A 15,427-nucleotide genomic window follows, 5' to 3' on the forward strand; every position below is an offset into this window, starting at 1 on the left:
CTAGAGTCTCCCCTAAAGTTCAAACCATCCATCACCTGACATTATACTGTGTCCATTTCATATTGGCAAGGATAAACTTAGCATATATTTGGGCTGTAAGTCCATTCAAGGTGACATTGAAAGAGATAAAGGATTAGAATGGAGGCTCCAACAAGGAGAGCTGCTGTGACCAGAAACGGGAGCCCACTATTCTGAAGGAGAGAGTTCACAGGGCGCTGGAGGAGAAGAGGATTTTCCCAGGTGGAAGGTTGGAGGAAGGATATCCCAAAGGGAGTACAGCCTGGTCCACAAAAGGAGCTGGTGCCCGCTAGCCTGAGCCTGCAGTGGCCTCCTGGCTGGTCATCCACACATACCCACTCACATTCTAGTCCATCTCTTCTCTATGTTGTCTCACTGGTGTTCAGGACTGCCCTTCTCTAAACACCCATCTGTCCCCATCACAAGTTGAGCCATATCCACTGCAGTGCCTGTGTCCTCTTCCAATTCCTAGGTTGGAACTCACCCCCAAGGAAGTGCTATGACGAGGAGGGATTTTAAGGAGACGCTTAGGTTATAAGGGTTTGGCTCTCATATAGGGCTGGATAAAGGAGGCATGAGGGAGCATGCTCACCTCTTCTGCCAAGTGAGGAACTGTCCAAGAGGGAAGGTCAAGAGGATAACAGAATACATATGACATGAAAGCAAAAGACGGCCTATTGTGAGAAAGGGTGACAGGGGAGGAACAGGGGGATGGAGAAGGGGGAGGAGAAGAGATCAATGAGCACAAAGTGCATGTGAAAATGTCATAATCAAATCTATGATTTTGTGTGATAATTAAACAAAACCAGTGAAATGTAAATAAAATGAAGAGGAGGCAATGTGGAAAAGAAGCTGTCGCCAGACCCTGGGTCAGCTGCTGTCTTGACTGTAGACTTCCAAACCTCCAGAATTGTGAACAAATTTTCTTCCTAATTTTTTATAAATCATTCAGCTTAAGGTATTTTTTTTTTTTTTGGTTTTTCGAGACAGGGTTTCTCTGTGTAGTTTTGCGCCTTTCCTGGAACTCACTTTGTAGACCAGGCTGGCCTCGAACTCACAGAGATCCACCTGCCTCTGCCTCCCGAGTGCTGGGATTAAAGGCGTGCACCACCACCGCCCGGCAGCTTAAGGTATTTTGTTATAGTCACTTGAGCAGGTTTTGAATGCTGGGCTAAGCAATGAAGGGCTGGGCTAAGCAATGAAGGGCTGAACCCATTCAGGAGATGCAGGGGTTGAGGAGTGCTTTGCAACAAATAAAAAAAGAATTACACAAGCAAACATCTAAGAGAGCCAAGAAGCACAACCAAAACTGAAATCTGCAGTAAGATCAGTGGGAAATTTCTTTAGTAAAAAGAGCGTGGGAAATGACTGATGTACTGGTGGAGAGAAAACGATTTGCTTTTGTGTAGGGACTCTCTAATTCAACCATGTCTCATGTGACAGAACAGATAGCATGCTGGCACTGGCCACACAGTGTTTTCCAGAGAGATGTATGAAGCTTAGTAAGGCAGACCAATAACAAACAAGCACGTTAAAGGATAATTACAAATATAAACATGCACTACAGAGGCCACAGTTGGGAGTGGGTGAGAGAATCACTAAGTTGGAGTGGTACAAGATTTCTAACCATGAATTGGAAGCAGATCTGCACTACAATGACCCTCCACCATGCCAACCTCTTAGAGACGGGCACTACATACAGAAAGTATCTCTGCCATGCAGTCCTTGTCAGTTTCTCTGATGCTGCAAGGGCCTTTGCGGCTGAGGCTGCAAGAGGTAGTAACCAAAGAAGGAGTGACAGCAGAAGGCTCCTTCAAGAAGAGCAATCAAAGGCAGCACCATATTCTAGCTGGAGCTACTGTTTTCTTAAGATAGCTAGACTCTGCTTTCTGCCAGAATTTGTCATGGCTTATACATATCTTAATATCTCATCACAAAACAGTTCTAGATACAGGCTCCTTTGTCACACACACACACACACACACACACACACACACACACACACACACACACACACCCCTGCATCTCAGCCAGGCACACAGTAAGGACTTTTTCAGGGTGCCCAGCTTCTCAGCAAAGAAGAGAATATGACTAGAAGAATGTAAGTTTCCATTTGCACTCTGTATGAAATCTAGAGTGCAGAGCATGTTGAGGAGATGCTGTCTAACTGGTCACAATCCCGCTGCATCAGCCCAGTATATTCAGAAGCAGGATGTGTAGCATGGTGACAGTGAGAACCGGGAAAAGGAATAGCAAAGCTGGGTAGGTAGAAGGAGGGAGTTGGAGAACCATGATTTAATTTCATACATGCCCATCTGCCTAAATGTGGCTATGTGCCTGACTCTGAGCTCCTGACTCCTCTGTCAATGGGGAAAGTTTCCCAGGTACCAGACACTGTGTTTTCATAATAAATGCCAAACTGTCTGAGGAAAATGACAACCAGTCCGTGAACACAGATCAGACAAGAGCCTCTGCAGGAATATCCGTGACGAACTTCATATCCCGTAATGAAACGCCACCCCTATCTGAAACTACATCCACACAAGAAGTGCACGGTGAGTCTCATGAGAATGCTTCTCATAATCCTTTTCAATATAAATTGATAGCATCACCCAAACACATGCATCAGGAGAAAAAAACCACTGTGCCCAGTGCCAACCAACATAGATACCTCCTCCCTGCTCATGTGGCTTGATGCAGTGTTTCAAACTACTAAAGAGAAATATATACTTAAGGATGATTTCTTAAGCAATCGTTACCATATTTTCTTCCTCTCAGACAACAGATAAACAATCAGAGTGGTCATGAGCTTGAGACTGGGCACTCTGACAGCAGGTGACATAACCTGCTAGAGACAACTTCCTAACCATTCCCATTTAGTTTCTGGTATACAGGAACAAGATAGCCACAAGGAACCTTTTCGTCATAACATCTAAGTATTCTAGAGGATCAGAAGTAACCAGGAACCCCCAGGGGCCATAGAGATGCAGAAATGGCAATAAACCATGTTGCCATGGACACACTAGGAGTCACCAGGAAAGAAGAGAAGAAATTCAAGCTCCCCCCCGAACCCAGTGCAGGAATCATTCATCGAATCCTCATGTCCTTAAGACGTCTTGTAGGTGATGTTGATCATCCAAAAGTTACATCTATCTGTCTTCTCTAGAGACCATAATACAAAAGGCCTAGCCATCTCTGTAGGCATTTGTGGCAGGCCACTTAAGGAAGATATACGGTCGGAAAGACTCCCCAAAGAAACTCATTTGGACACTGACCTCATTCAGACCCTTAGGTGTCAGCAGACAGCGTCAGGTAACTGCTGTCAAATCTAGCACAGCCATTTGGGGAGGAAATAACACCTTTGCCTCTACTTCCATCCCAAGATCGAGCTCAGATGGAGACTCAGAGAATCACAGGAGGACAGGGAATGGCAACCACCACCCAAGGACTCTCCTCTTGAACAGATGAGCTATTTCATTGGGCAGGTTGAGGTCAAAATGTGGCAAAAAACCCCAGATGCTCTGAGGCAAGTCAAACATAAAGTCAACAGAGAAATGGAAGACTGTAGCAAGGAAATTGGATTTTGAAAATCCATTTGGATTTGGTAATGTATAGCATATCAGCATCTGTAAGGGAGTAAAAATCGTGCGGGATACATACTTTAGGAGACATTAAAGCATAAATAAGGTTTATAGTGCCAATCAGAATTTTTTTTTTAAACATGAGCTCTTCTTTTGAAAATGAGAGAGGAAAAGAATTCAATAAAAATATAAATGTGCCTGCCTCTGCATTTCTCAGATAGGATCCTATGTATCCCAGAGCAGAATTAAGTTCAGAAGAGGGACGAAAGATTAGTTACCTTCTGCTGTGTGCCAGGCACTGTATGTGAGCTGTGTCGATGTATATGTAAATCTGTTTGCATATGGAAGAAGAAAACCCCAGCCCCCTTCTCAAAGACAGGGCTTGGCAAACTTTTCTACAAAGGACTAAATAGTAAATCTCTTTAGCTTTGTGGCTACATGGTCTTTGTCACAACTGCTGAGCCCTGCCTTTGTAATACAAAAGCAACCATAGCCAATATGGAAACAAGCAGATGTGGCTGTATTCTCTTAAAACTTTATATATACTAATGGAGATGGGCACATTTTGCCCAGGGATTGTCACCTGTCAGTTCTTGTTCTAGGAAAAGGGCTTTGTTGGCTCCCTTTCTACACAGAACCTCATCGCAGAACTCGCAAGGGACTTACCCAGCTGAAGAAAAAGCATGACATCACAGTTAGCAATAACAACAGTGACACCCCTTTTTATTAGCAGCCATTTATGATCAGCCATTACCCACACTATCTTCACCTGCTGATGCGCCTATCCCATCTTTCAGAAGCAGCATCATGGACCCCCTAGAAACAGCTCAAACACATGAAGAGGAAGCGGGGCACTAGCACTGGCATTGTGGAACCGAAGCTTCCCAATGCTCCAGCACAGCCTCTTTTAGAATACTCCATATTCAGACTCCCAGTCTCATCCTGCTTCTTCTAGAATAGAAAGTGGTGCCTTTAATATCCAGCCGTGAAGCTAAGTGAAGATAGGAAACTAGGTCAAACATAAAAAAAGAAAATTATTTTTAAAAAGGTAGAGATTTGCCTTTGGTTTTGCTCTACATGATCAGTACTACTGGTGGAGAAACTCACAGTGTTGACAAACATGACCAGAAACTGAGGCAATCTGGCATGGGGGTAGCAAAGAAACACTTCCTACCCTGGCTTGTGTAGTTAGAACAGAACATACTAGAACCCCACAGAGCACCATGCCCATGGAGCTCAGATAACACATCTGGTGGCATAGGATGTGAGACATTTGAGGTCACAGGATGGTGTCATTCCAGTTCCAGGTTCCAAAGATCTAAGAGAACATAAGCAAGCCACGGGAGTCTCCACCAAAGTCGAGCCACAGCATGGGCTTGACTTTATGCAATGAGTAGTTGAATACATTAAAGTGGACCTTATTCATGGCGAAGTGCCAGGCTGGAGCCCTCACAGGGAAATGCAGTCCATCTATGCCTTTGTCTTAGGGGTCACAGTGAACTCAGTGAACCTTTCACTAGGAGAGGGACTGGGGGCTCAGTGTTCAGGCTGGGCCTTTTAAGAGTATTTATCGGGGCTGGAGAGATGGCTCAGTGGTTAAGAGCACTGACTGCTCTTCCAGAGGTCCTGAGTTCAATTCCCAGCAACCACATGGTGGCTCACAACCACCTGCAATTAGATCTGGTGCCCTCTTCTGGCCTGCAAGGACACATGCAGACAGAACACTGTATACATAATAAATAAATAAACGTTTAAGAGTATTTATCCCAATTCTGCAAAGGTGGAGACTTGAAACTGAGTGAGAAGGGAAGTCAAATAGTGAGCTAAAAAGAAACCATCAGGCCACCTTGGAAGAGAGAAGGTGAGAACAGGACAGACAGACAGATAGGACTAGAAACAGCAGCAGAGAAATTAGAATTGTAGCAATAGGTGCTGGGAGATTATCCTGCTATGGGCTCAACTATGATGGGCAATGCTCTGGGGTCAGGGAATGGTGATACAAGGGCAAAAGGACGGAGGAAGAATGCTATGGAGCAGATGCCAATCTGAGGGATGATAACATAGACAGTACTCTGTGCCAAGCATGGTGCTGGTCACCTATAATAGTCATTTAATTATCACAACCACTACATGAGCTAGACATGCTCACTGATGGCCATGACATACATAAAGAAACTAACTCATAGAATGCTCCAAAAATGTTGCCCAGGATCACACAAATCTCAAGTGACAAAGCTTGACTTTGAACCCAGACTATCTCAGTCTACACACACACTTAGTCATTAGACTAGGATACCACAGCAATTAACATTCCTTTTAAGCAGAACTGGTTGAGGTAGCTACACCACTCTTCCTCAATCCTGAGCCAGCCTTCAAGTCTTCTACCCCCAAATAACTCACTGCTGCAAGCCTATACTGCGCTAGTCCTCAATTCTAGAGATCAAGGCACAGGAGCAGGCTCTGTACCTTCAGCTTGACATGGAGACCATGATGTAGAGGGTAGGATCAGGGAGGAGTTGGGAGCTCAGAATCAAGCAGGAAGGTTCCTTGCTGGAAGATAGTATGAGCTTCATGTATCACTCACAGATGTGTAGATAGCTAACACTAAACACTGAAGGAGCTATATAGACTCCTGATATAGCAAGAATACATGGGTACAGGGAACGAGAAAGAGAGACGTGATCAAATTAGTTCTTATTTTTAAGATTTGTTTTTATACTATATATAAATGTGGGTGACTGCATGTATGTTTGTACATGTGCCTGGGTCCTGCAGAGGCCAAAAGCAGGCATTGGATCCCCTGGAACTGGACTTATAGGTAGGTGTGAGCCACCATGCAAGTCCTTTGCAAAAGCAGAAATTGCTCTTAACTAATGAACCATTTATCCAGTTTTTATTACTTTTTAACTGGAATGGGGTATCAAACTTTTTCCATGAAGGATCAAGGAGTAAATATTGTCAGCTTTGTGGGTTGTATTAGTCCACTCACGCTGCCATAACAAAATGCCATAAACTAAGTCATACAAAACAGACATTTGTTTCTTCGAGCTCTGGAAACTAAAGTTCCACACAAGGGTCTGACTGGGTGGGTTTTGGGGATCACTTCCTTCCTGGCCTATGGATGATCACCTTCTCAAAGCTTACATGGACTTTCCTTGGTATGCTTACACAAAGACAGCTTGACTTCTAGGATCTCTTCCCTGCCTAGGGAGCACTGACCTTACCCATTCCCATGACCCCATCTAACCTTTTCACAGGCTCTGGATTCAAACATAATCATGTTGGAAGTAGGACTTCAGCATACGGATTTCAACACAAGACTCTAAGGAAGACAAAACACAGTCTGCAACAGTAAATTCATTTCCCATTATTTTGTAACAAATTACCACAAATGCATCAACCTAAAACTCCTATTTGATATCTGCAGCATTTATAAGGCACAAGCCCAGATATTGGCAAAACTGTTTCTCCTCTTCCAGGATGGAAGAGAGGTGCCCTCAGAACGGTATTCTTTTGGGACCTTGGGACTCTCTTTAGAACTCACATGGCTTTTAGTGGAATCCAGATCCTTAGGTTGCAGGACTGAGGTCCTATCTTCCTTGATAGCTATACCAGCATCCACTCTCAGCTCACCAGCATCCACTCTCAGCTCATGGGTTCTACCCACAGTTCCTGGCCATGAGCCTTCTGTTTCAACCTCTCCCTTAAAGGAGGGTTTCATTCTTCTGAATAGCTCATCTGATGTAGCAAGTTCATCAAAGAGTATCACTTGGACTTAACTGTGGTCAAGTGATTTGGGACCTTAGCTACAGTTTCTCACCTTTGTCACTAGTATAACCAAGGTGTATGCACAATGCCATGTAGGGAATGGGGACTCTACAGGATGTAGATTCCTGTGCAGGTCAGGAATCTTTGGAACTACCTCATGGTTCTGCTTAGCACAGTGGCCCCAAGCTCTGTTGCTAATGCTCAGCACAGCTGTATTCTACAGATAGATAGATAGATAGATAGATAGATACATACATACATACATACATACATACATACATACATACATAGAATGATCTTGTTCTACTTGAGATGGGTCCTTGTTAGATAATTCAGGCTAACCTCAAATTCACAGTCCTCCCACCTCTGCTTCCCAAGTTCCAGGATTGCTGGTGTGAACCACCACACCCAGTATTCACTGGACCTAAAACTGCATATAATCCACTTGTCATAAGATAACATTCCTTTATCATCCTAATCATTTAAAAATCCAAAACCTGTTCTTCTCAGGCTGTATAAAAGCTAGGGAGGACTCAGGTCTGAGATGAAGACTACAATCCTAATTCAGTGGCATGGACATTCCCAATGCTAACATGATCACTGAGTTTCAATATAGTACCTCCTGCTATCACCTGAGTGTCTGATGCAATGTGATTTTTGACACTCAATTCCCATTTCTCAGATGTAGAATGATTCTTCCTTTCTCTGGGAAATGGAGAGACATGCCCACTGTCTTCTGACGTCACACACCTGGCCCTAGAAAAAGGGACCACCTGAGTGAAGATGCTAAGGCCCCTGACTTAGAAAAGCTGATGCTGCCACTACCCAGACAAGAAAATGGAGACCAGAGCAGAAGACATACACAGTATCAGAGGGAGCGCACAGCTGAATTCTAATCACACCATGTCTGCCAACCAAGGCAAAATCCAAGGAAGGTTCAGTTATACACTTTGTGAGGCCAGCACAAAACTACAATGCAGAATACCATGCTGTACAATTAAGAAATCAAGAGAGCAATAGCAGTGCATTAAGCCAGCTGTTGGGGCCTGAGTAACCACAGTTTGCAGGCGCAGGAAGCAAACCCTGTTTTACAGACACACACATCTAAAGAGCTTCAGCCCCCGAGTCATTGAGATTCTACCCTTGTGCCGACAGATGCTCTGAAGGCTGGGCAGGATCTAAGTAGGGCTTATTAATTGTGAGCAGCATATCGTGGGGAGTGCAGTCTTGCCCCCGGAATGAATGTAAACCAGCCTTGCATAAATTGAATTTCTTTTTTGAATATCTAATTGAATTTGCAAAAGTGTGTGCCAGGGGGGTGTTTAAATAAGTGCACAAATATGATAAGAAGGCCTTCACACCATTATATCTAATTCAGTAAGCAAAAATAATGGCAGGGCACGTTCCAATTAGTGTTTGATTTATTTGCTTTAACAAATCCAATTAGTAGAATGTTTTATAAAGTCATCCAATGTCAAATACTCATGGACTCAACAGATAGAAACAATAGTCCTAATAGAAAAAAGGATGTTTTAGAGCTCGTCGGATGGTGGATTTGTTATAAATAAGATGATGCCTCTCTGATGGCATGGACATACCCCAAAGGACAAGGAAATATTGTCTGACTCAATCAACAGGTTCTTCCTTGTCAGGGTCTAGGCAGCAATATGGCCCACTAGAAACGAAAGTAACAAAGATGGGAGCCAGTCAGGAGATTTCAAGGAAGAATAATGAACTTGCTGCAGAGTGTCTCTGAGACCACCAGTGTGTTTGGAAATCAAAGCAAGGCAGAGCACCATGGGAAAACCATAGGGCAACAGAGGCTGTGATGTCCTCAAATTAGAATCAATCTGCTGTACCTTTGCTGGGCTCTGGTTTCATCCTATGAAGATGAGCACTGAGTTAGTGACTCAAAAACATACTTACCTTCTTTGGAAGAAGCTACTCTTGATCCAGGGAGACACAGCACAGGGAATGGTTAAACTATAGACCCTGGAGCCGGCCATTAAACTCTTCTGTTTGACTAACTATATGACCTTGGCCGATGTCAACTCCATGGGCCTCCCTTTTGTCATCTGTAAGCCTAAGATACTAATTGCTTCCACCTCCTAGCACTGTTAAGAGGACTGAATGAACTTAATATCTGTAAAGACTTGGAACAGCCCCTGGCACACAGTAGGTACCAGGTGAGTACTTGATACATTAATATTTAATCTCTGTGTATGAATTTAAAATGGAAATATTAAATGTTTTACATGTACTTAGCTTGTAAAAATCTTTCAAAGCAAAGCATATCTAAGTTTGTCATGTGTGTCCTGGATGGATGGGCAGTGTCCATAATGACAAGTAACTGCACAGGAACCCCAATATCTTCAGCACCCTCAGGCAAGACAGAGTCTCCATGGCCCAGGTTTCTTCCCTTGAAACAGAGGCAATAAGCAAGCCCTCTCCTAGAACCCCGTGACTTCTGAATCCTACCAGAACATGACCATATCTTCCTTCGTAATACCCAGATGCAGTGGAAATTAGAACCTCAGATCAGCTTCTTTCTACAGATGGCCTGACCTTTGTCTAACCCACAGTGTCTTGTGGCAGCAGATCTCTACCTTCTCTCATGCCCAAGCCTACTGGGTACCAATTTGTACCTAGACACTATAATGCTGTATGGTCGGGAGAGACTATGATAAAGAATATGGAAAGCTTTCTCTGCCTCAACCTCAATGAGAGGATGAAGCTTAGGGAAAGAAGAGTCATCTTCAGTCACAATAGACAAAGAAGGCTCAAGCCAAGGGTCAGGGAGAGAATCCAGTCAGCCAGCAAAGAAGCCTGGACTAACCAGCAATTCTTTCCGCCCCCAAACAGCATGGGAGCAGACACAAGGACTCCACTGCCCTCTCAAACATAAAGACCAAAGGATCAGCTGGTCCAGCAACTAATTTTACAGGTGGGTAAACAGACAAAAGTGCAAAGGCTACAGAGAGAAGGGTCCAGAGCTGGGACAGAACCCATAAGCCCTGGCCCCTGGCCAGACCTCCGCCCACTCAGCTGCCAGAAGAGCATCTTTGATCTTTTCCCACACAACAGTGATGTCTCTTTCACTTTTATTTAGAGGGAGCAGCGAAAGACAGAGAGGACCATAGGTCATGCCCCATCTCGGGTAGAAAACTTTCCATACTTTGGGATAAGGAGAGCAAAGTTTCTGGCAGGAGTCCTCAGCCTCAGAAGTCCTCAGAAGCTGAAGCCAAGATCCCAGCAAGCTCTGGGTCTTTGCACTTCCAGCTCTCCCCATTCCTATCATACATGGGGCTTCATGAGGCTCACTCCAAATGATTCCCCACTCAAATTCAAATTCCTGGAGAAGACTTCTCAAATATTCAGACAAAAAAAATAGCCCCCTCCCCTTTCTGTCTACAGAAAGTGATCCTTACTAAATATTCTCTACCATGCCCCTTGGTTTATGCTTGATGGGGCTGCTGCCTCTACACTCTAGCTACACTCTCTAGTTGCTTACCAACTCATCTGCTAACTTCCAATGGGAGGTCCACCTGTCTAAGGTAGGAAGCCCATGTTCATTTTTATTCACGAATGAATGAATGAATGAATGAATGAATGGCGAAGCTTCAGGGAGGCAAAACTCACTAAAAGATAACGATACGCAACTTGGTTCTAACCTTGAGCTCTTACAGCCGGGCCCCATTTCCTGCACACTCTCTACTGCCTTCCTGTCATGATAGACTGTGTCCCCCCAAACTGCAAACCAAAATAAGCACTGCCACCCCAAGGCTGCTTCTTGTTAGGCATTTAGTCACAGCACTGATGGGAGTAACTAGCGCACTCACCTGGGAGAGAATCTGGGGAACAAGAGCTGTGGGGAACCCAGTGAGGAGCAGGAGGAGGAGAGAGTCCGGCAAACTTGGCTTCTGAACTGAGAGTCCCCAGTAGGAATTACTCTCACATCATTTAAAGTGACCTCAAATTCCACCCTGGGAAAATCAGCCTTCTGTGCCCACCCCATACGTTCCTGATGAGGACTGCCTTAATCTCCTGAGAGCTGCCCTGATGTGCTCTTTGAGATGTAAAGCGCAGCTTTGCAAAATGAGAGCCTGAGTCTGAAGGTGGTTAAATGACTTCCCTGTGTCTACCTTACAAAAGACAAGAGTCATGATTAGGACAAATTTTGGTTCAAACTCAAACACAAGCTCTGTCAACTCTATCAAATGTCTTTTGTGTGGAAACACCAGTGGAACTGGGCAGCTTGGAAATCCCCACTCCTCCCTCTGACCCTCTGGATTTACAACCCATATTTGGATTTCATTCATCAATAAACTGTCTACTGGAAGCAACGCATTATTTTAGGTATCTGAGATAAAGCAGAGACAAACAGAAATGGCCCTCTCTTTCCCATAGAGCTCACATTTTAGCTGGGAAGACCAATAGTGAAGCACAAAGATAAACAGCTAGTGAGGTACGCACTTAGGCTCTTCTCATAACAGAACGCTTTCAACATTTAATACAAATCCATAAGATGTCTACAGAAAGTGATCCTTACTAAATATTGTATTTTATGGCCCCAGCATCAAGCCAGGTATTTCTCTTTGTTGTTGTTATTGTTGTTTTGTTTTGATTTGATTTGATTTTTTTTAAAAGGGTTTCCGTGTATAACAGACCTAGCTGTCCTGGAATTGGCTTTGCAGATCAGGCTGACCTTGAACTCACAGAGATGCACTTGCCTCTGTCTCCTGAGTGCTGGGATTAAATGTGTGTGCCACCACCAGCCAGTGCCAGGTGTTCTCATAGTCTTCCTGGATCATAGCAGACATCCCACAAGGCAGGAATTAATCACTGTGAAGATGAGTTAACTGAGAACATAGCAACTTCAGAATCCAGTCCACATCCCTCTGTCTGCTGATCCTGACAGTTTTCTTTCCCCAGAGGCCATCATCTGTCTATTTCTCAATGTCATGCTTACAAAAGTCTAAGACATAGCAAGGTCCAGCTGATGGATACAAGTTCACATACTTTAATTTTATAAGTATATTAACATTTAATTATCTAAAGTAAGGACTAAGTTCCCACACATTCATTAAGCCTGTAATAGCATCCAGAGTTCCATAAATCACCAAACTGGTAACTAGGCAGATAAAATATTTACTGAGGTCTGAGTATTATGCTAAATATAATTGCTTGTAGAAACCCCTCAAACAGTTCAGCTTTGGCAAGTCAGGCTGTGGTGGCCAGATGGGCTTCCTCTACCATGACCTTAGATGGGCATTAAATGTCGAATAAAAGGATTTTAAGGCCAAAGCATAAAGAGGCCTCAAATAATTTGAAGCTTAAATCATTCGAATGCCAGTACTAAGTCAACCCACAGATTTTGGTCTCGGGGACAGTGAGGTTAACAGTTGTGACAACTATATTAGCTTGTCCTCAGTTCAGCCAGCCAGCCTGTCCATTCTCAAATATTGACACTTTGGTTCCCTGCAGAGTTAACTCACCAGGCAGAGGCAGATGCCAATGAAGAGGCGGCACCATACCAGGAATTAAAGAAGTACCCTTTGATGGCCCCTTCAAAAGGCAAGGAGATTGCTCGCCAAGGTGCCTAGCAGAAAGCAGACCCAGTACCTCCAAGCTGCATCATCTTGGCCTCTCGGATGCCTGAAGTTCACATCCAGGACACAAACACATTTCTCATCTCTAGAACAAGCACTTAGCAGTTTTCAGCTATGTGCACATTTTTTTTTTTTTTAAATCTGCAAAGGCCCAAAGCAGAAGTTTAGCCTCCGCCAACATGACTTCACCTCGGGCAAAAACTCTTCGAAACAGAAATGAACTTCTACCAAAGCTGCCACTTGCTAAATCACATAATAACTCATGACCTGACAGGACAAGGAGGCAGGTGGTCCTGAAGATTGAGGATCTGCCTGGGAGAAAAGAACCTTGCATTAAAGACTTGGCTTTGCCACCAGCTGGCTACATGACCTTGGCCAAGTGTACTCCGTTGAAGATGGATCTGGCTGGAAGCTCCTGGCTGTCTCTTCTAGAACCTCACCTCAATGACCATGAAACTCCTGGAAAGGGGGGAAACTTTCAGAGGGAGTGAAAAGAAACTAGCATAGTAATAAAACAGGGAAGAAGATGGGGAGAAAAGATGATACAATTACAGAAACTGAAATGAATTTTGAGATGCAAACGGCAAACTTTCTCTGTTAGATCCTTGTTAGAAGCTACAGGAAAACTGTTAAACCTCTGCCTAGAATTAACTAGATTGGCGATGTCAACACCCAAGTTCAAAAACATGCCACATCTAATGATTAGGAATGTAATCATGTCACTGGTCTCAACAGAAGACCTGGTTTAGATTCTCTCTCTCCCTCTCCTGATGCGCCTACCTACAGTCATGAAATAGAATCTTTGGGAGGAAAATAAGAATCATAAATTATGAAAATGAGTTCAAGAGAAATAGAAGAAGAAAGCATTGCTATCATTTAATGGAAAGAGCACTAGCATGGACTAGCGAGCATTACACATCCTCATTAAGGGGCTGGGAGACGGTTTAGTCAGTGAAGTGCTTGCTGTACAAGTCTAAGGACCTGAGTTCAAGCCCCGGAGTCTAAGTGAAAAACCTATGTGTGGTGGTGTGTTCTTATAATCCTAGAGTTGGAGAAATGGAAATAGGCAGATCCCTGGGAGTTGCTGGCCAGCCTGCCAGGCTAAATTGGTGAGTTCCAGGCCAGCTAGAGACTCAAAGACCTTGTCTTAAAAAATAAGGTTAACACTTAACTGAGGGATAATGCCAAAAGTTTGCCTCTGGCCTCTACATGAATATACACACAAATCCACCCCCCCACACACACACATACACATATTCTCTCTAAAACAAGAGAACAAAGCCACAGAGAGAGAAACTGAAGTAAAATGAAAAGATGACAGGATTAGGTGATAAATTTGTAGATTCTCAAGGACTCTCAGAGAAAGTAAATAAAACGCAAAGCACAGAACCAACAGCAGCATAAACGCCCACATGTCAAGCCCTTCCATCTCAACATTGGAGGAAATTGACAAGGAAACCGAAAACAGCAGACAGACATCAGACATTGTCCCTCATTGCCTTGGAGCAAATAACACAATCTGAGCACATCCAAAAAGCCTAGTACTTACACACCACAGGATCCATTCTTAAAAGAATTGCTCAGTATGAAAATAATTAGTGAACTCTGGAAGATCCAGGAGTATCTGCCAGTTGGGATGTCAGGGCCAGGATAGAAGGGCTGGGGTGGTTGGGGGGGGGGGGTCTCACTCGAGCACCCTTTCTTTTTGCACCAACAGTTCTCCTACTTCACTGTTGTAAGCATCTAGTAGAGCCCTCACTCTGGAAGGGCAGGAGCTGAGATGAGAATGAAAAGGGGGGAAATAGTAACACGGCTTTGAAGATGAGTACCAACAGCAATACCCCAAATAACAAGCCGCCATGAGCCCCGTACAACTCACGCTGAAAAGCTGACTCAGCTCTAAGGCCAGTACAAGAGATGCATCTTCTGTAAGCCACCAAGTCTTTGAACACTTCCTGGAGATGGAAAGATCTGGAAGTCTGAAGAAGGCTGAGTGGAGAACCCCCCCTGGTCGTGCAGGACCCTGGCCATTACAGATGTAACACCTGTCAACTCTAGAACAGTAAGCCTGTATGGTGACATGCCCTGCTGAGGAGGCAGAGCACATCCAATGGGTGAAGAGGAGCCTGAAGGATCTGTGCTGCCCAGCCCATGACCCAGGACCTGGGACCAGTCACTTATCCTTTCCCAGAGTGATTGTTTTCATCAGAAGATGATAATTCTGTGACTCTTCCAGAAGCATTTTGAGTTTTGTGAAGCTTGAAGGATATACACTTTGGTAAAGGTACAATCCTCAAGGAAAAAAATGTAAACTCAGAACAGACACTAGTTATTTAAAATGAGAAAAGGGGTCACAAGAAAAAAATTAATTTCTAGAAGCCAAGAACCATTACAAACATTGTATTATCCTGAAAAATAACAGCATTAAGAACTATCATCTCTCTGATTTCC

General features: G+C 44.0%; 1 protein-coding gene across 18 annotated transcripts in view; it reads right to left on the reverse strand.

The window, feature by feature from the left end:
* Ptprt (protein tyrosine phosphatase receptor type T) overlaps positions 1 to 15,427 on the reverse strand; it is a 1,101,940-nt gene that overhangs the window by 809,880 nt on the left and 276,633 nt on the right. The gene's annotated exons all lie outside the window — the stretch shown is intronic.

The sequence above is a fragment of the Peromyscus californicus genome, unplaced genomic scaffold (genome assembly GCF_007827085.1).
Source record: "Peromyscus californicus insignis strain IS unplaced genomic scaffold, ASM782708v3 Scaffold_7__1_contigs__length_154581171, whole genome shotgun sequence".
NCBI classification, from domain to species: Eukaryota; Metazoa; Chordata; class Mammalia; order Rodentia; family Cricetidae; genus Peromyscus; species Peromyscus californicus.